The 22,725-nt window shown below is 41.4% G+C and overlaps 1 protein-coding gene across 1 annotated transcript in view; it reads right to left on the bottom strand.

Annotated features, from left to right (window-relative positions):
• Nucleotides 1-22,725, bottom strand: part of lingo2 (leucine rich repeat and Ig domain containing 2) — a 438,908-nt gene that overhangs the window by 223,105 nt on the left and 193,078 nt on the right. Inside the window, exon 4 of the mRNA XM_072435292.1 lies at nt 11,803-11,866. The gene's annotated coding sequence lies outside the window, so the exon portion shown is untranslated. The remainder of the gene's footprint in view (nt 1-11,802; nt 11,867-22,725) is intronic.

Raw genomic sequence — 22,725 nt, 5'->3', positions numbered from 1 at the left:
ATGGTTACATTATGACAGGAGCACACAAGACACTCGTGTTACGCCTCCCTGAAGTCGGGGAGAAGAAAATCAGGGCCTAAATCAGGCAAAATGTCCCGTAATGTTTTAAGGGCTTAATGATAACTGATTAATCATCAATTTTCTGACGCCATAAGCATTAGTGTTGAAATTTGAATCTTGAATGTGCATAATTATATAATATATATATATAATATATAATTCTACCCGAACCTCTGTATGTACAAAAAGTCATTATTGCCAGCAGAAGACCCATGGATTTGAGTGTACCGTATTTATCGGACTATAAGTCGCATTTTTTCATAGTTTGGTCAGGGTGCGTGTTATACTCCGGAGCGATTTATCTGAAATTATCAACCCATTATTATATCATTTTGTTCGTTATTTTCACACTGGCAACCGCAAGAGGGTGCGCTAGACTCTAAGCAACACAGAAGAAGAATGCACTTCCTCTACGTCTGGAGTTTGTGGAGTTGTTTAGAAGTGACACAGAGGAAGAAGCATCATACTGATGCTTTGGAAAACTTGTTAGCATGTTCTTTATGCTATAATTATCTGAATAACTGTTCATATGTTACGTTAACATACCAGACACTTACGCCAGTTCGTCACTTCTATGCGTCATGTAGCTGAAGCCGCTACGTTAGCATACGTTCACATTATTTACCATGTTCTCTAAGTTATAATTTTATACTTAGACTTATATATGTTTTTTTTTTCTTCTCTATTATGTATATTTATCTATAGCTAAGAACGGTAGCGGTTAGCTTTGGCTTTACAATGCATTTAGACTCTACCTAGCTTACCTAACTTTCATTACCTTGTACAAGTCTCAGCTCCTCTCAGCACCTGATTTCTTCCTGCAGCACTTCCATCCATCTTCCTGTGTGTCGCCCAATTAAAGCTCCGTGGCCGTGATGAAACGAACCAATTAAGCCGTGCACTTGTGCCCGATCGTCTCCTAATGGCCATCCCTCACTCACCTCGCCGCTAAACCTCAATAGAGCCACCTCATTATCATGCAGCATCAGCCGTCCCATTCACACATTCTAGGGCCGGTTTGGAGGTGCAGCAAAGCCATTTGGTGCTCTTGTCCCTCAAACCGCACATTCGAGCAACTTTTTATTCTCTCCATTTACATTTTAGAAAGAGAAAAGAGAATTTACAGAGATAACAAGGTCACCTACTGCAATTCTTCAAAGTAAAACCTTTTCATGGTCACCAGCCACTTAAAAGACAAATATAATGCAAAACAGACTTTTTTTTTTCTTTCCATTTTATAACATTATAAAGATACAGCAGTTGTTTTTTTGTCATGCTTATTTGATGAGTCCTGTTAAGTAAGTCCTCTCCTTCTGAGCCTCACAAAACAAATTTCCCAGTTTTGTGATGTCTTCTGTTCTGTTTTCACATCTATAAATAATTGCAATTTCTGTTGTCAAATCACATTCATTACAACTGCATGCTTGTATTAGCAAGTCAGGGACAAGCTAGCTTTTGTATATTTTCCTTTAATAATTCCCTCTGCTGCCAGAAGAGGGAGTTCTAACTATGTTTTCAATAGATACTTTATTTGAAGTTCTAAAACATGAGATGCCAAAGTAAAGGTCCTCAAGAACATGTTTAAAGGACAATAACGGTACAATACTGCATAATATAAGATAAGATAAGATATTCCTTTATTGTCCCACATGGGGAAATTTCATTGGTGCAACGCAGGTAGATACAGAGGTAGATACAGAAGAACAGATCACTTATAGGAAGTCTGAAAAACACTTTCAGTAGAAGATCTCCTATAAATAAATAAAAACTCCCATAGACAAATAAATAAATAAATAAATACCATTGCATGTGATCCCGACAGTAATTGCACATGAATATGTGTCACGACAGCACATAGATTGCACATGAATTTCACAGTAATTGCACATATGACAGAATTGCACATCAGTATTAGGTTAGGTCAGTATTGCGAGTGTTCAGTACTAACAGTTTTTGTTATAAAGTCTGACAGCAGCAGGAAGGAAAGACCTACGGAACCTTTCCTTCACACATCGAGGGTGGATCAGTCTCTCACTGAAGCTGCTCTCCAGAGTGGACAGAGTGTCCTGCAGGGGGTGACACTCATGGTCCAGCATAGATGTGAATCTAGCCAGGACCCTCCTGTCCCCCACCTCCTGCACCGAGTCCAGAGCACAGCCCAGGACGGAGCTGGACTTCTTGATGACTCTGTCCAGCCTCTTCCTGCTCCAGCAGGCCACACCGTACAGGAGGGCCGATGCCACCACAGAGTCGTAGAAGGTCTTCAGGAGTGGCCCTGTCACTCCAAAAGACCTGAGTCTCCTCAGGAGGTAGAGCCGACTCTGGCTCTTCCTGTACAGTGCGTCTGTGTTATGAGTCCAGTCCAGTTTGTGGTTCAGATGAACACCCAGGTACTTGTATGAGTCCACTCTCTCAATGTCCCGTCCCTGGATGTTCACTGGTGAGGGGGCAGTGGGGTGGCGTCTGGGGAAATCCACCACCATCTCCTTGGTCTTCCCCGCGTTGATGAGGAGGTGGTTCCGCTGACACCAGTCCACAAAGTCCTGCGCCAGTCCTCTGTACTCCGCGTCATCGTCGTCCGTGATGAGTCCGATGATGGCAGAGTCGTCAGAGAACTTCTGCAGGACACAGCTGTCCGTGTCATGTCTTAAGTCTGCAGTGTAAAGGGTGAAGAGAAAGGGCGCGAGGACAGTGCCCTGGAGCGCCCCCACACTGCAGGTCCGAGTGTCAGACACACAGTTCCGGGCTCTCACAAACTGGGGTCGGTCTGTGAGGTAGTCCAGGATCCACTCTGCCAGGTCATACTCCACACCAGCCGTCTCCAGCTTGTCCCTCAGGAGCAGCGGCTGGATGGTTTTGAAGGCGCTGGAAAGATCGAAGAACAGAATCCTCACAGAGCTGCCAGGCTTTTCCAGGTGAGAGAGAGAGCGGTGCAGCAGGGAGATGACGGCGTCCTCCACTCCGACGCCAGACCGATATGCAAACTGCAGCGGGTCCATGGCTGAGCTCACGGTGGAGCGGAGGTGGTCCAGGACTAGCCGCTCCAGTGTCTTCATCAGGTGGGACGTGAGAGCCACTGGCCTGAAGCTGTTGAGGTCTTTGGGGCGCGGTGTCTTAGGCACAGGTACCAGACAGGAGGTCTTCCAGACCTGTGGTACCACCCTCAGCTTCAGGCTCATGTTGAAGACATGCTCCATAACTCCACACAGTTCATCTGCGCAGGACTTAAGGAGCCTGGGGCTGATGCCATCAGGTCCTGCTGCCTTCCTCACTTTAATCCTCTTCAGCTCACTCCTCACCTGTGCTGCTGTGACAGTCAGTGGTTGGTAGGGGGACCGTGTGCTGGGGGGATGGGTGAGTCCAGGCGAAGTGGGGAGCTGATGGTCCGGGGCAGATAAGCGAAGAGGAACAGATGCAGGGCATTGTCCAGCTGTGGAAGAGGGAGCATGCAGCTGTGCAGGGGGAGGGGCGGGTGACCGATCAAACCTCAAGAAGTGAGCATTTAAACCATTCACCCACTGTAGATCCCCCTCTGTCTGGGCAGGGGGGATTTTGAAGCCCGAGATGGTTTTCAGGCTCCTCCACACTCCCTGAATGTTCTTTTGCTGCAGCTGCTCCTCCATCTTCCTCTTGTAGCCGGCCTCAGCCTGCCTGATCTTCCTCCTCAGCTCCTTCTGCACAGTCCTCAGCTCCTCCTTGTTCCCTGACCTGAAGGCTCTCTTCTTCTCCTTCAGCAGAGCCTTCAGTTCACGGTTAATCCATGGCTTGTTGTTTGGAAAACACCGCACCGTCCGGGAGGGAACAATGTTCTCAAAACAGAAGTTGATGTAGTTCGTGATGCACTCTGTGATGGTGTTGATGTCCTCCCAATGTGGGTCATAAAGCTCAGTCCAGACAGTGGTGCTGAAGCAGTTCCTCAGAGCCTCCTCGCTCTCAGCAGACCACATCCTCACCTCACGGGACACCACAGGCTGCCTGCGCACGATGGGTTCATACACAGGCCTCAGATGTACAAGGTTGTGGTCCGAGCTGCCCAGGGGAGGGAGGGGGGAAGAAGAATAAGCCTCCTTGGTGTTGGCAAAAAACAAGTCCAATGTTCTATTCTCTCTGGTGGGGCAGGTAACATACTGGGTGTATGTTGGTAGAACAGAAGAGGGAGAAGCGTGGTTAAAGTCACCAGAGATGAGGAAGAGAGCCTGTGGATGCTGTGTTTGCAGCCTACAAGTGCAGGAGAGCAGTGCTTCACAAGCATCTTCAGCATTGGCAGACGGGGCCACATAGACTGCGATCAAAATCACATGTGAGAACTCCCGGGGCAGATAATATGGCCTCATGCCAATAGCCAATAGTTCAATATCCCTGTTACATAGCTGCTCCTTCACTGTGCAGTGTTCGGGTTTGGACCAGCTCGTGTTCACATACACCGCCAGACCTCCACCTCTTTTCTTCAAGCATTCTCTCGTTCTGTCCGCCCGCAGCAGATGAAAATTGTCCAAACCTACAATAGAGTCTGGCATTTCTGCTGTTAACCAGGTCTCTGTGAAAATCAAGACGCTGCTGTCCCTATAAATCCTCTGGGACCGCATGAGGCTCGCTATTTCCGTCATTTTATTTTGAAGGGACCTCACGTTACCCATGACTACGGCGGGAACCGACTTCCTGTTTGTCCCTCTCTTCTCTCGGAGTTTACGTCCAGCCCGTCTGCTTCGTTGCGTTTTCCTTAGGATGTCCGCCGGGATAACGTGACGATCTCCGGGTAAGACGACTGTTCTCCGCAGTTTCATTAGTTCTTCCTTTGTGTAAACGCGGTACGGCGCCGGGCGGGGGGCGGGGCCGGAGCCGGGGGACTCAGAGCCAAGACACATCGCAACGACACGACGAAAACACTCAATCCAGCCGAATAAAGTCAAAACAAGTTAATTTAAAGCGATTCCAGTGCGTGTCCTGATCGTTCGTGAAGTTCCTCTTTCATATAAACGTGTATATAAACGTGTACTGACGACACGCCGTACTTTAGCGCGGCCGGAGGGCGCGGGGGGGGGGCTGGTGGGCTCGCTCGGAGCTAGCTCACGTCACAACAACACAACGAACGCAACGAAAAACGCTCAAATCCAGCCGAAAAAAGTCAAAAACAGTTGAATTAAAAAACTATTCCAGCGCGTGTCCCTATCGTACAGTAAAATAGAAAAAATATACTAACTATATTTACAAAATATAGGAGATAAAGCACAATAAGTGTGAGAAAGAAGAGAGAGCGTTTACACCGGGCTGCCAGCTGTACCAGCGCCTTATGACGTATGGTTATGTTCCAAACACATACGCGCGGAGGCTTCTGTCCGTCCTCTGCCTTGTTCTGCCCGTCTCCTCAGCTTGTGGATGCATAGCAACAGAGCTGTACATGTGCTGAACACAGCTCACACTTTTTTATAGTGGCTGTAACAAGCAGCAAAACAAATCTATTTTCTAGCAATTACAAAGAAAACTTTTTTTTTCTTTCTTTTTTCTCTTTTTCAACAAATGTGATCTAAAAACTTTCATTTTGGTAAATTGTCTGTTTAAGTGCTTTCTGTATTTTGTTAAACAGAACACAGATTTAGAAACAGTTCATATGAAGACGATGCTTTGCACCTCATGTTCTACAGCAGGTGCGCTGGAGAAAGCATGCGTGACGCTGAATCAACTGAGAAAAAATCCTGCACACTGACTTACTTGAAAGGTGCATTTCTATTTATATTATTTAGGCAATAAAGACTATCGTCAGGCAAAATGTTACACAAAACATTGGAAACAGTTGAATGTAAAAAGTGATGGTAACCACACTTGGAAGGCAAGGATCCGTACATGTGAAAATTTATATAAATTTGCCTTTACTGGTAGTTAAAAGGTAAAGGACGATTTTTTGGCCCAGATCTGAGTCTCATTTCCTCGTGGCGTGGACTGGCGATTAGTCCTGCACAATATCAATCATAGAACGCACTTGCCGCTCACCTGCAGCCTAGTCGGCTCGTCCCCAGGAGAGTAGCACGTTTCCCTGTGGCTAGGCGCATGGATCTATCATAATATAGTTCCCTCAGTGTATGGGACAAAATTAAGACAGAGAAAGACTGTTCGAGCTGGCTCAGAAGAGACGGAAATCTACGGGAGACGAGAGATGCGATCTGTCGTGCTAATAAACAAACGCACGTCTAGCCGCGATGCTCTTGTGTAGGTCCACACGGGGGGAGTGCGCATGCGCACTTCCACTTCAGTTCTCAAATCGGCGAAAAATCGTCCATTACGCCTTTAAATCTGGTCAGGATTCAAGCCGGTAACATTCTGGTTCTTTAACAAACATTTAAACTGCTGAGCCACTGACTCACACGTCGCTAGGCTGGAGTCGCTAGGCTGGAGTCTCTAGGCTGGTGTCGCTAGGCTGGTGTCGCTAGGCTGAAGTCGCAAGGCTGGAGTCGCTAGGCTGGAGTCGTTAGGCTGAAGTCTCTAGGCTGTAGTCTCTAGGCTGAAATCGCTAGGCTGGAGTCGCTAGGCTGGAGTCTCTAGGCTGGTGTTGCTAGGCTGGTGTTGCTAGGCTGAAGTCGCAAGGCTGGAGTCGCTAGGCTGAAGTCATTAGGCTGAAATCGCTAGGCTGGAGTCGCTAGGCTGGAGTCGTTAGGCTGAAGTCTCTAGGCTGTAGTCTCTAGGCTGAAATCGCTAGGCTGAAATCGCTAGGCTGGAGTCGTTAGGCTGAAGTCTCTAGGCTGGAGTCGCTAGGCTGGCGTCTCTAGGCTGTAGTCTCTAGGCTGGAGTCGCTAGGCTGGAGTCTCTAGGCTGGAGTCGCTAGGCTGGAGTCTCTAGGCTGGAGTCGCTAGGCTGGTGTCGCTAGGCTGGAGTCGCTAGGCTGGTGTCGCTAGGCTGGAGTCGCTAGGCTGGAGAATTTATTTGAAATTGCCTTTTGTTATTTTGATGAACAAAAGAGGAAATAGATTGATGTTGTTGCGTCCACTATTAAGGGAAAGAATGGGTGCGACTGTTCTAAAGGCCCTATGATGTACTCAGTAACGTTTCTGATGAGGCAAACAGGCCATTGATCCATGAGGCTATAGTTAAATTCCAACACAACGACACTTGAGAAACTAGAGCACAGCAGCGGTTAGCAAAGCGCTGGGTTATATTTAGCCTAGGTGGGCTGGAGAGCATAAGAGCATACATTTTCCATAAGCGTGCTACATTATAACATGACATCTAGCTCAGGGGTTTTGTGTTACCAAGCAAGATTCCTAGCTAGTTTTAGAAAAAAAATATGTGTGCATCAAAAATTATATTTGCGCATAGTTTTTCACTTCTTTTAAATTTTTGGTAGTTTAATTTTTATTTCCTGGTTGATCAAAGGCAGCAGAGGTGACATATAGGTAGAGATAATGGCATAACTACAATGCTGTGTACGAAATTATATATAATTGTTATTTGACAATAAAAATGAATTCTATTGCTGCTTTCTTGAATGTATTGGCGACCCAATATACAAACTGAACTAAAACCGAACTTTTCTCAGGGCACCTCTTCCACAGCACAACTTCACTTTTCTCTCCAGAATACAGCCTTTTAGTACCTCAGATCTGACACAATAAATGTGCAGCATAACCAGCAGAAAGCATGTTTAGATTATAAAAACACAGAACTGTGACACATGTGGCTGGAAGTGGATGTGAAGACCCCCGAGTGGGCTAGTTCATTTGTCATATTGTCCCGCTTTACTACGTTATGTTACTTAGCCACTAGTTTATACCACAAAAAATACAGAGAATGTGGCAGTACAGGAGAGGAGATGGCGTCTGCATGTGTTGGTGTGAAACGATAAAGGAAGAGTTTTAAGGAGGAAATACACATACATTATATTTAAAGGTCCCATATCATGCAAAATCGACTTTTCAGAGCTTTTAACCTTCTTACAGTGCTATTTGTGCCTCGTATAAGTGCCCAAAGTGTTTTTTTTTATTGATTCCTGCAGTTTTTAGCTAGAGAACAGTCTATATCCTTTCCTCGGATCAGCAAATGGACGGGGTCTACTCACAAGGGTGCGTCATAATCACAGTCCTGCGCCACCATTCCCCCCTCTCCCCTCCCCCTCTCCCTTCCTCCTTCCCCCCCCCGGTTCCGCGCCGAGGGGGAAAGGGGGAGGGAGGGTGAGAGGTGCCGCGGAGACTGTTGCTCCGCGTGTATGCGGAAAAGCCACCGCGGTTAGTTTCACGTTGCACAGGAGAGCCTGCTGCGCTGTGAATCTTCGGACTTGTGTTGTGTTTCTTACAACAAAGTTACATTTGAGTGCTGGCACAGACGATGGAGCGCGAGAGCTGTACATACACCGTCTCCACACTGAGACTACGTCACGGGTTGGGCGGGGGAGCCAGATCGCTCTTCGCAAGGGTGGGGGCAAATCTCAAACCAAGCCGTTTGCATTTCTGGGTTTGTGAGTGGGGTCCAAGGTCTGGGTTATATTTCATAACTATTATGTTATGGGTGTTGCACAACACTTAATATCAAACATACTCCTACGAAACAGGAAATATAGCATGATATGGGATCTTTAACAAAAAAAATTATATATATTTATATATTTTATATTTATAGCAAGAGACAGAAACCTCTGGCGCTAACATCCATCCTGATAAAGGAACGCTACGTGTGTGTGTGTGTGTATGTGAATGTGTGTGCGTGTATGTGTGTATGTGTGTGTATTTGTTTTGTTTTTATTCAGTTTGTATATGTCACATGTTTAATGTATACTTTATTTCTAAAACATTAGATGCTAAAGCCAAAGGTACTCAGGTGCATGAGAATACTGTTCAGTTTGAATGGAGTCCCTCTACCATTCTATATAACATTCTATATCAACTTTTTTCACAAACTTGGCAGGTGTGAAACTGTGATGAATATTTACCTCAAGTATCATAGCAGCAAACTATTTAGAAAACTCTGAAAACCTGCCATGTACACTTAAAGTACTTTTACCATGACATTATCAAACTATAATGGAATCATCCTAGAACAAGACTCGAGGAACTGGAGCACAGCAGCTAACCAAGCGACCGATTGTGCACGCCGTCCGAGTTAGCATAACGCCGGGTTAAAATTAGCCTGGGTGGGCGTGTGAGCATAAAAGTCTACACTCGATCCCATGAAGTGACAGTACAATGGGCTGCAGATCAGTGATGGAGAGATCCAATATGACACGTGCACTCAAATGCTTTCTTTCATATGGCACGGCCTGTTAGCGCATATGTAAAGCTATTAGGCATTTCATAATCATTGTTTATCTAGTCGTATAGGAGCCGGAGGGCGTGTACACATGTATGCTAAGTATTCTCTTTTGCTCAAATAAACAGGAGAAATATGGACCAACGCGAACCTCAATTGACAATTGACTAGGCTCGTAACCTGGAATACTGTAAAATAGTGGGTGTTATCAATATAATAAAGCGATAATGGCCTGAAAAATGACCCAGTGCTCAAAAACGCAAGCGTCATACACTGCACTAGTCATTTAAAAATAACATGATGCTATCCCCCAATAAGCTTTAGCTATGGCTGCAGTTCTGCGTGCATTTGAATCCATTGTTTCGGTATTTGGTCAAAAGAAGTCTTCCTCTTGCTCCGAGTTAAGCAGGAATTTAGTAGTAAGTAGTCATTAAGTTAATTATTGGGCCAATTTTTTCATTATGAGGTTTTTTAAAAAAGAGTAGAGATTAAGACATGAGACTTTGTTGGTTAAATCAGTGGTCCTTTTTGTCAGTCACGACCCCCAAAATAACAAGCGTTGGCGTTCACAACTCCCAATCATAAAAAGTAAGCAACCCAAAGTGGTAAAGTAGTCTCATGTCATAAAGACAAATGAAGATGTCACTGATCTTTATGATTGCCTGTTGCTAAAATGCTAATGTTGCCCATGCTACCCCAGAGTTACATCATAAACCATCACATACAAATGAATAGTGAAGCCAATCCCCATATAAACATTTATATAATGTTATTTTTGAGTCATATTTGGTAATGAATGTGTCTCATCATCAACAGAGGTAATCAGAGATCGAGTGGTCACTATGCCAGAACCACTCAAGGTCAGAAATTTCAATCCTATCATCAGATGTCAGCTGGACACAATAGTGGTCAAAGGGGCTGTACCTGATTTTACCCTCTCAAAATGTGAAAAATCATAATTCTTTTTGCAGTGGTTGAACGCTATTGCACACTTAAAATATACAGGCTGCAGACTTTGAACAACTTTACCGTAGTCGCTTTATAGTGATTAATATACAGCAGTAGCATTGTACTCCTGTCTATGGTAAAACATGTGCAATTGAAGATGGTATAATATTATTTATTATCAAATATTATCCAATCCAATGTCTCCCAAACGATACATTAACATAGCATGGACAATGTATGCTTTTTCAAGATATATGTATGTTTTGCAATGAAAACAGCAGTACAATGCAAGATAATTGTATATCCATGGCAAACTCAAAGCAGAAACGTTAGATAGTACACATTGAATAACATTTTGAAAGACGTATAATGCTCGAATTGTATTTCTCGTGCTATAAATAATTCCACATGGCCATGCCGCTGCTCTCCTCTCTTGTCTGGCAGTGTGCAGCTCCCAGGCCACTGCGACGCCCATGGTCTTATGTAATAAATGTTGATTCTCCCTCCATTCTACCAGCAGATGGGGAGCAGGCTACAGGCTGACGTGCTCATCAATCCATCAGGCTCCTTTCACTGTTAATCGCTAAAGGATCACTTCATTTGTCGCTGATGAGAACGCACTTGAAACGCTGACATTGGGAGAGTGTTCTCAATATATTACACATGGGCCTGTGATAATCATGATAATCCTATGGGTTTTTTTTTCTTCCAAGATGACATTTACAGAGATTACTATGAGATATGTGTGCTTTTATTGCTCAAAATTATTAGTTACGTTGTTATTTCAATATTTTACCATGGTATTTGTCTGCTGCCCTTTGAAGCTTTTATAAAAGACAAATTAGCAGCATGGCTAATGTCATTATAGCGCTTAGAGATAGATGATGTATAGTTGAGCACTAATTGTAAAACACAAATAACACTTCTTGGTTTCAATTACGTACATAGAACATTTTAAGTGAACTTAAAGGTGGTATGGACGATTTTTTTCAGCAATTTTTTTAATCATATTTCCTCGTGGCGTGGATAAATCATTAGTCCTGCCACGTATCAATCATAAAACGCACCTATCGCTCACCTGCAGCCGCGTCAGGCTCGTCCCCACGTTTCCGCGTGCTTAAGCGCATGGATCTATCATAATATAGTTCCCTCAGTGCAAAATGAAGACGGAGAAAGACAGTTTGAGCTGACGCAGAAGTGGACAGAAATCTATGGGAGACGAGCGATGCGCTCCGTTGCGCTAATAAACAAACGCACGTGTGTGTTGTATCAGTCCGCACGGGGGAGTGCGCATGCGCACTTCCGCCTGCGTTCTCAAATCGCCGAAAAATCGTCCATACCGCCTTTAACTTTAGACAATGAATTCACATTTCCCAAAACTGTGACTAATCCTGGAACTAAACTTGGACTAGGCCATGACAAAACTAAGACCAAACCAGGAATTGTAAATGTAAATGCAGCTTGATTTTGTTTGCTTTTGAGACACAAAATACCTGTAATATAACCTATAATAAAATGTTATGTCAGTTGAAAAACTGCTGTGGTAGTGGGAAGGATTCTTACCATCATCAGATCCTGGAGGTCTGAAATGGTTTCCACTGATGAGATCGTTCTTAGTCCTAGATATCTGCAAAAAAAAGAACCAAAAAATACATTCAGATTTGGGTTTACATCCGATCGTCCAATTTAAACACCACAAACCACTCATCTGAACACAGTAAAGGAAAGAGGGCTGAAGGAAGCTATTGCTATTAAAAAAGAATATCAGTTTTGGAACAGAAATGGTATAATCCACCTTCAGTTGACAACAGTATCCTCAAACCGTGGCAGAGATCAAACATAACCTGTCAAATAACATCTGTGAGAGTCAGCAACAAGAGAACAATAGGATAGAAACAACCCATGACTCAGCTGGGAAAGGCTGCATAGAACAATGGGGCAGAGAGACCCAAGCTTTAGCAGGTAAACAGCTGTAAACAGAGAGGTTACTAGAAAACAATAGGGTAGATCAATGTGAAACTGGGCCTTCAGGTAACACAGACAGAGCCGTTTCAGGTTATAGTATTTAGAGCAGGACTAATCTACCTTAGGATAGTATAAATTCTACATTCTGAAACTAGTACATTTGAAATGACAACAACAACAATAATCTTTGAACCCATTTCTATCATCTACCACTCCTGGACGAATGTTGCGTGCCAATCTTACACGTCTTTTTTTTTTTTTTTTTTTCGGGCCATGCATGACAACCTTAGTGCAAAAGTAATCCAAGAATACATCAACGAGGTGCGCCGCCTTGTCAAATCTCTTATTACAGCGCAGGCCGGGTAAGGCATTTGTCAAAAAAAGAACAATTTCTGAATCTGTAACCTCAATAAGAGCAGCGTAGCACCGGGAAACTTGTATAATGGCCCTATACGCAGGTGACACATGCATACATATATAGAGATGAATAGAATATTTGGTATTCATACGTGCGGCGCAACCTTGACATGCTCAGCTGCAGGTTCCTCTTGTGAAAACTATATTGCATTTTAACCTGGGGGATGACTTTTCACATTACAAGACCCTGAATTCATATTAAAAGGGAGACATATTTAAATGTATGGTGGGTGTGGATATAAGTATGGTAGGGTATGGATTTAAGTCAGTACATCTCAGACTGAGAATTGCTAAAAATGTCACTGTCAAAAGAAGATGGATTTGGCTTTTCTAAGTTTTGCGGACCGTTCTAGTGGATTATTTGCGGGTTTTGTCGTCACAATTAAATCACTATTACATTATAAAGCCGATGTTTTGTCCAGATAGTGTACATGCAAATGGCCAGTAAAAATGGGATAACTAGAATAATATGGGTTTACATGCCAAAGAGAAATCAGATCATCACAAGTATCTGGTGACATGTGTCAGTTAATCAATGGATTTTTAACTGTTGTGTTTGGGAGAAATTAAAAAAAAAAAAAATAGAATAACCTTTTCGATCTTTAAAAGTTTCTCTTCAATTTTGTCTTTGCCACGTTATTTAAAAAAAAAATCTGATAACTCAAGAAATCAGATAATGATCAGATTTTTGGTGTGAACATGTGAACATTACTTTTACTTGAGTAGTTTATCAAAATACTACTCTACCAAAAGGCTGAATAATATATATGCTTAGAAAGGAGATGTTATTTTTGTATATGTTCATTCTGATGCATTTTTTAATTTGTTTTCTATTCCCGTGGCATGTAGTTGCATCTGATATTTCAACATAATCTCCTTTACGCAGTATTCAGATTCTGGTGCTGAAAATCAAATGCCTTATTTCCATTTAAGCCCATGGTGGAAAACTTGCCGGTTTTCTTATATTTAGGTCAGTATTCTACAGGGATGCTCCAAATATGTATATATTTCCCCCCCTATTTTCTCACGTCTCAAATGAATTCAATACTGAACACATTTTTGTTTTGTCTGCTTTCTTTTCCCCAAAGTACAGCAGGTTCACTTTAGTCAGCATGTTGTCCCACAGGGTGCATTGGCTGGAGTAATTGAGTCATACTTTCAAATGTTTGGCATACTATTTGGCAATCTTCTGTGGAACATACATCTTATTGAAAAACTAAGTGACAGATTTAATAGGACAACGCATAATTATAAAAGAGAAGAAATTGTCACTGGACTCTTGAGCTACAAAGCATCATTATTTACATTTTAATATCAAGCAATATCATTTGATTAAGTGAACTTAACGGCTACATGTGGAACATCGACCAGTAGTTTAACCATAGTATCATTGTTTCCCCTTCTCATTTCCCCTCTCAAAGTTGTGTTTGGAGTGATTCATGCATGTTTGTTATTTAGTTATTCATTTATTTTCTTGCATTCATTGTTTTCCCCAAAAACTAAAAATGGTAAATGGTCACATTTAACTTTTCACCCTTCAAGGCATTCAAAGTGGAAGGAACCACTCACCCATTCTCACACCAGTGCACACAGACACTGGGGGTGAGACGGGTTAAGTGCCAGTATTCACCTGAGGGAGCTGGGACTTACCAACAATGTTATTTTCGAACCACCAATCTTTGAATCAGAGGACGAGCACTCTACCAACTGAGCTACACCACCACTTCTTGCACTTTCTTCACTGTTGTTTTTCTTGATGATGAATGATACATGAAAGATTCAGTAGCATCCTGTAGCCATTTTGGAACAAATGATTATACTTTTTAAGTTGATTTCATTAATTGCTCTTGTAATAGGCAGCTCGCCACAAACGAGGCCTTCAGTCAACAATGGTAGGTTAAAGTATCAATTACCATTCAAACCCTCGAAGAGATCAAACCTGTCAAATGCCAATCAGGCACTTGGCATTTTGTTGTGATGACGGTTTGTGATGTGCCTTGTTTCTTTAATTAGGTTTTGGATCAATATTGTCATTTGAGATGCACAAAATATAAAATAATGATCCATGGCTGTCATAGATGACTATTTAGCAAGTTTACAAAGCAGTTTTTAAAGGGAGGACTGTTTTTTATTTGTAGCTGTTAACCATGCTACAAAATAGTTACACTTTCACAACGATATCAGGGTGTGTGTTTTGTTTCATTCATGTATGTACAGAATGCAAGTGAAATTGATCAATAAATACATATCCCTAAATGCATGTGTCTAAATAAAATAAAATGACATAACACATCAAATAAAAAGGGACATTCTCAGCAAGTTGTGGAGGAGAAGGACACAAAAAAAGACATCTGATGGTGTTTCCTAAACTGGCTCATGTGCACTCTGCCTCTGTAGTCAGAGATCTGATTTTAAATTATATTTCACAAGTCCGGCGTATTTTTGAGCATGCATGCAAACAGTCTTTTTGAATCCCTTACAAACAAGCCCAATCACAACTCCATCAAACTTCTCGATATTTAACCCTGAACAAGGCGCTATATATTTCCACTCACTTTCACTCTCCACTTGGCAATTTCTCGTGGGATGCCAATGCTTGCGCTCTATCTCCGTGAAGTAACGCACCTGCAACTTCCTCTGATTTACTGTCAGGCTCAAGGACGTGGCGAAAAGATGGCTATATTTCGGATCACGACATTTCAATCAAACCGTGGTTCTGGTAAGTGCCCGCCCTCACCTACCCACTGCCCCCTGTCCCATTTATCAAAATTATCCGACACACACTACTTATTCAACAATCTGTCATGCCAATGGGCTCGGAAAGTTAGCGGGGAGAGCCTTTGGAGGAAGGGGGGGTTCTTCCAAAGCTTTCAAGATTTCAAAAAGAGATGAGAAGAGCCGTTTTAAATATGCCGACACAACAGCTGGCTTTTCTCTGCCAAGATATGAATGAATATTTCATGATGTATAGTAACTGGATTAGACTTTGGGGCTCATGTACGCTTGGCAGATGGGCATGGGGTTTTCCCCATTGCCGTGTGATCAAAGATGTTGGGATACGCAAGCGCTTTGATAATGTGTCTCTTCACCACTATTGTTCCAAATGGGGCGTGTGCCGCTGGGATTGGTCAGATGGTGGGACTTGTGCTACTTTGTTAGCACTATTATTTGTGCTTCTACTAGAGTAGGGCAGGTAGGTGACTTTGGAAGACCTCACACTGGTGTTAAAGGCAAGAAGTACGTTTGGTGACACTTTCATTTAGGGTGCACTTATTAACAACTACCTGCTAAATTGTAAGTGGATGATTTGGTGTTACATTATATTTATCCGGCCCTTACAAATGCATAACCTTATTCTGCTGCTGATTTAGAAACGTCCGTGCTATTTCTTATCAATAAATTATTTGTTACTGCTTATAAGTTATCAGTTTGATGTCGGACATTTTTTTCCAAGTTTGTAAGATCATAATCTGTGTCTTAACTTCATCCTAAAAAGTAGTAATAAGGAGTTTATTAATAAGGGCTGAATAAATACTAATCAAAACTGAATAACAAATTACAAGTAGGCTAATTATCAGCTAGTTGTGTATCCCATAATACATTGTTACCGAACGTACACTGGGGAAATGCAGGAAAAAATGTTGATGTCAAATATCGACCGATACCAATATCTGGGGAAACCCTCAAATATCAAAGATAAATTATATATCATCCCGAACAGCAAAAATTATGATGTAATGTGTCATTGAAATAAAGTCTAAAGCAATGTTGAGTGTCAGTGGCTGTGGTCGCTTAGAATAATATGTAAAAAGCAAAATAAACTGATCATAAGCTCTCTGATTACTCACATCCGATTTTGGACGTCATTCTTTTAAGATCCAGAAATCAGATAATAATCCGACTGAAGTGAAGTTCACCTTGCCAACGAATGTGTTGTGGAAGTGTCTGCTGTGGAGAGTGAATGTACAATACACAGAATTGTAAACTCTTTGGAAAAACCCATCAACTCTCAATCTCTCCCCAATTACTTCTTGCAATGTCAGCAACAGTCTTCAATTCTCTTTTATCCAGCCTCCAACAGTGCAGTAGAACCATCAACCTCCTCAGCCGCTACATCTACATCTTCTCCTCTGCATTGCCTTTTCCCCTGGTTGAAATAGCCTGGAACGTTGCCTGATTTGGTTAGTTTAGTTTAATGCAAGCTACTCTGGCATTCCAACATCTGTACATCAACATCTGGACCAAACTCCATCAGAAAGTCCCATTTGCTTCTTTTTTTTTTTTTTTCACCTGAACTCTTTTAAATCGCTGCGTTTAGCCAGAAGGCGCTAACAGCATTGTGCAGGTTAACTGGAAAACTGCTTTTGCGCTCGGAGATTAGACCGTAACAATATAACGCCTTTGATGGATGCTTCCATTTAGCAAACCATAAAGCTTAACCGGAGCGTAGATATTTCTCTTTTCTTTAGGAATATGGGGGTTTTGTGTGTGTGTGTGTGTGTGTGCCAGAGAGAGTTAGCGTAGCTGTTAGCCTGTGTAATTTACAGTGGGCTGCTGGTTCTTTTGTGAGGCAGATGGATGGGGTGCTGACACAGGCCTTACAGGACGTTTTGTGCCATATTGTGTCGAGCATGATATCCTTTGTGTGCCATTGTAGCTCTGATGAATGAGAAAGCTCAGTTTTGTTATTTCTAACGTAGCTGCGTTTCATTAATTGTGGTAAACTGTATGAATGATGGTTCATATCTACAACTGGTACAGAAATAGGCAACTGTTTCAATTTGAGCAACCACTAATTATTTCTTTAGGTGCTCTGTTGAAGGGTGAATAATGGAAATGGTGGCGTAATTGTATGCATCAGTTAATTGTACCACAGATAATAAGCTTCATTTTTCCACAGTAAGCTAGTCACACAGTAGTTTGAGGGACTCCATGGATCAGGCTGAATCATTAACATTTTCCAGTGGGACAGTTTTATTGAAGTTTTGGTGTTGCACAAAACACACTCAACAACACTCAACACTAGATCTGTTTCAATACTGATTATATAACAAAAGCTATATTCATTTTTTGTTAAAAAATAGCATAAATCATAAATTCTGCCAATCCAGTACTGAACCAGGATTAAAGTGTGGCTAGACTAGTACCAATAGGGTCTAAACCTGGACGACTCTAACAGAATATAACTAGGACTGAACCAGAATTAATTCAGGTCTAAACCAGGACCTATTACAGGTTTAAAACGGAATTAAACAAGGACTAAACCAGAACCAAAGCAGTACTATAGCAATAAACAAGAGAACATGTGTATTCTTATTATATGGAAGATGGTCCACTGGCCGGATCCAACTATTTGGAGGGCTTAATCTGGCCCGCAGGCCTTAATTTGAATAGGCCCAACCCCCAAACCCAAGCCTAGCCTAAACGTTTTTTTTCCCACCACAATTTGTGGTGGGAAAGGACTAACGCTCCATGTTACAAAGCCCTAACCTCAACCCAAATAACTCTAACCTAACCCAATAGTTAAACACTATATCGTCCTGTTGTTGTGTAATTTGTACCCAAAATAAACAGGGCATTATTTTCCCTGTGCAGCGTTTTAAAGTGATAATCTTTTCCGACAACAACCTCAAAAATAACTCTGAAAAGCTTCGAACCCTCATTATAAAATATAGATGATACATTAAACAACAGTTTGAATAAATTGTAATAAAATGTTGTTGTTTTTTTAATTGTTGTTTTGTTTCTCTATTAGGTGTCAAAGGTGAACAATAGATCAAATGTAATGTCATTTATTTTTGGATTATAGCCTGAAATCATTGAGGTCATTGACAATTCTTACAACACCCAGTTGTTATTCTTTCCAGTTTGGATTAATCTAAGAAAGCAATGCAAATAATAATGAATACATAATAATAATAATAGATAATAATAGAATTTATTCCTGTTTTTTTAATGTCCTGTTTAACTACTGCATGTGGCATGTGATTTATCTGAAACTAAACTAATTGTACAATAACTTAACAATTGAACAAACATTTGCAAAGGTCCATCTCAGAATATAAGTAAAATTGTCCCGTTCTCCCGCACTGCCTGATTTCACACACTTTTCATTGGAGCTCCATTCAGCTCTCACAGTGACAGATGTAAGTCCTTCGACTGCGGTTTAATGGTCGTAATCAAACATTTGCAGCTTTATCATCCACGACGGTGCGGGCGGCGCTCACCTGTTGTACGGGCTCTCATTACTCATGTGAATATTCATAACGATTACTAATGCACAGTGTCAGAACACCGCCCGGCTAATGAATTGTCCAAATGGAAAACGTTTATGGGTCATTTTATCTGTGTTAATGAGGAGCCATGTTTTTTTGGGCAACTTCATCGTGTACTACAACATGCATTTATGTTTCACTGGCAAATAAAATAAATTGTAGAGAAAAGTGTGTCCAATCACATTTGCGTAGTTATTAAAGTTGTTAAATTAACAATCTGAATATGCTCATTCACTTTTTTGTTCTTGTACGATGGGGATTGTGTAATCAATTTGAATGGTTTATGACAAATCTGATTAAAAAAATTCCACATGTCCCTTTAGTCATTTTATGTAATCACTATTTAATTCAAAATAAACAAATAAAACTTTAGAATAATGCATGGATACAAAGCATGTATACTTATTTATCAATCATTGATAAGCAAACAAATAATGTAATAATCATTTACGAAGGTTAGAGTTAAGCTTAGGTTTAGTTAATGTTAATGATCAGTTTATTTTTGTTAAGTGATTATTTTTTATACATGTATAAATGCTTTGCGAATATTCCTTATGGTTAATTATTAGTTAATTTTTGTTCATGATAAGTAAATGTTTAACATTTGTAACTTATTAGTTTTTTTTTATCAATGATTAGCTAACAGCTTTGTAGCTATGCAGGATTCTAATGTGTTACCAACAAAACCTTAAGAGAGCGCTAGAGAACCTTAATACTAGATGCTTCATTAGGTCCATTCAAATCCGATAATGTTTGTCAAAGATGGATTTTAATATCTTTTTGATGACCATTTCCAACATTTTATCAAAAAACTGATAACAAATAATTCCACATTAGTTATCCACAATTCTCTAAAATGAAAAGCACGGTAAACAACAACTCTTCGGCTTGATACACTGAAGTGCCACTATGAAGAGGCTGTCGTGTACTTACTAAGTCTATTTTTATCTTATAGTACATTTAAATTGTTTTTCTCTAATGCATGCCCAGTTTGATTTGATATATCTTGCTTTTATAAATGTTCATCGTTGTATGTTGCACCGAATCACCAAAGCAAGTTCCTATGTTTGTGAATTTTGTTCACTGACAATGGCAATAAACCTTTTCTGATTCTGATTCTGATCAGATCTGCAGTTTTGAACAGGAAGTGAATGGTTCCGTTTTAGAACTGTTTTAGATCAATGTTGTGCTTTACAATGAAATGAATGTACAATCAATATTTACAGACATAGTTTATGACTAAAAAACAGAAATTAAGCATAATACACCGTCGCCCTTGGACTAGGCACCCGTCGTTCTGGTTACACATGCTCAAAGTGAAAAAGCGCTGGTGAATGAGCGGGAGACTTGTTTTGCTTTAGTCGGGGTCACAGCCCTGATTGTTGTGGCCCCCCTGCCTGGCACCGCGGGGGACTCCTTTCCACCCAGCGAGCGCTACCGGGAAGATATATAGAAAAACACATCTGCTCACATCAAAAATAGCACTCAAACAGCAGAACGCCACTTAAACAAGGGCGCCACAGAGAGGAAGGGGAGCTTTCAACATGTCTGCAGATGTGTTGAATTTACAGAGTTCTGACATGTAAATTCACACTGAAACACTCTTCTTTAAATCTCTGGAAACAATTCAGAACCTTGAGTTTATAAGAAAATAAACTGAGTAAACTAAACTGAATATTGATCAAATGCATGTCGTCATTTAGCTAGCTCTTGGGTCTAGACAATACTAGAAATTATTGGGTTCAACATGTATGAATTTACCTTTGAATGTTGAATGTTTGAATGTCATACTCTCTGAATCTGAGAGTATGACATTCACTCCACATTTGATGGTGGTAACCATGACCTAATCTGCCCTAGGGTAGAATGCTAAAGAATGTAAAATCCTATTCAGACAGGATAAATTTTACCTAGGGCCCTCAGGTAAATTGTTCCCCGGTACCTACGTTACCCGAGACCTGGGTTAGGATTTGGATTAGTGTTATATGCTGCCATATTTTATGCTGTAAAACCAGACATTTATGAAGAACTATTGGGGATGTGGAACCTAAACCAGTAGCCTATGCTTGTGTTTGCGTATTTCCCCTGTTCATAGAAAAGGGGGAACATAGAATGTACCGGAGAATATAGGTACACACCCGGTAAATTGTAATTGTCATTTGTGTTTCTAATCTGGTGCGAATTGTCCATGTGTGTGAAAATGTTTGTGCAAACTCCTTCAAATTGTATCTATTAAAAAAAACTCAAGTCATTCAAGTTGTGGGCTCACGTCTGGGATTTGGACTCCATTTTACGACCATGTTAATTGTATTAATTTGCCATGGACCATTCCACAATCAATTACTTCTTGAATTAAAAAGTAAAAAACATAAAAGAACCTGCGGTAAAGACGTGACCCCGTAGTACACCCTGTTGGCGTCGCCATAGCAGCCCAAGCAGCATGAAGGCTCTTTGGGAAAGTTTGGATGCTTTTTTCGTAACAAATATGACGAATTTGTGTGGATGTCATTCTGATTGCAATGATGTGGAAAAGAATGAGGTTTCACGCCACAGAAGGCACTTAAAAACAAACCCATTGCCATTTCTTTGTCACATGAAAACTATGATTTTTTTGTCCTTACTAAAATTTGACTTTCAGATCAGACCTTGAACACACAGCTGCACGGCAGAGAGAAAATCAAAGAGTTCCATCAGTGACCCCAATTTTGCAGGGCTACTTGATAATTCAGTTTGATCTGAATATGCTTCTGGGTCGGACCCTCCTGATTTGCGGCGGAATAGCGGTCTTGGCTAATGAGGAGAGACTATCCATCTTCTCTTCTCCTTTTCCCCAATATTTTCCCACAGTGCCAAGTCATTTGTCTGGAATGGAAAGTAGGGAAAGATTTTTATTTCCAATTTAGCCGGAAGAAAATTTGTTAAAATGCATGAAATTTTAATCGGGAGTGTGGCATGCAAAAGTTAGCAGCGGGGGTGTGGTCATATTGGGTTAAGCTAGCGTTGCGCGGACCCCCGGATTCACCTTTTGTTATTTACTGTATGAAATAACTCATAAATCATTCACAAAGCCGCGATGAGGCGCCCTGTGGAAATTATGAATAAATGATGGAGTATGCGCAGCCGCTGGGTCTCACAGAGGCTCACATTCTGCACTTGAATCTTCATGCTGAGTTAATTCTCATTTCAAATTTTGAAATAAACATAATGAGCTGTATATCAGCGCTATATATATATACATGAGCATTATATCATATTGGGTTTTGTGAGGAACATCATTTTATCACAGCAACTTATTTATTTAGTTCCACAATGGTAAGAAAAAGATAATTATCAATCCGTACTGCTTATTTTAATTATTTCATACATTTTAAACATATTCAGCCTACAAAGAGTTAATGAGACTGTTTTATTAATGGTTTTGCGACAGAGTGGTTGGCTGCTCTTGAGGCTACCTGGCTAACACGAATATTGGGATTTACTAAATAAAAAGAGCAGCTTCAGCAGATCAAAAAACAGAAGTTAAGGACTGTTGGATGATGTATCTATGGAGACAGTGTGGACATCGAAATGCTGCAGATGTTGTTCCAGAAGACTTGCGTCGACGAGAAGGCTGGATTCATGATAGACCACAACAACAGAGCGAAGTATGAGTGAGGCTCCGGAGGCCACCTGGCTCCTGGACACGGGCTGCGATGCCAGAACTGCTGCTTTGTCCCGAGGGTTATTCTCCTCATACTGCCCTGGCACAGTATCTGCTGATTCTACCTGATGAATCCTCCTGCTAAGCCACACTGAGACCTTTGACTGGGATACAAAGACGACGAAGCGA

The sequence above is a fragment of the Eucyclogobius newberryi genome, unplaced genomic scaffold (genome assembly GCF_026437365.1).
Source record: "Eucyclogobius newberryi isolate DKJ021-1_F unplaced genomic scaffold, fEucNew1.0.hap1 SCAF_11, whole genome shotgun sequence".
NCBI classification, from domain to species: domain Eukaryota; kingdom Metazoa; phylum Chordata; class Actinopteri; order Gobiiformes; family Gobiidae; genus Eucyclogobius; species Eucyclogobius newberryi.
The sequence above is the reverse complement of the archived record's forward strand: the minus strand, read 5'-3'. Positions and strand labels throughout refer to the sequence as shown.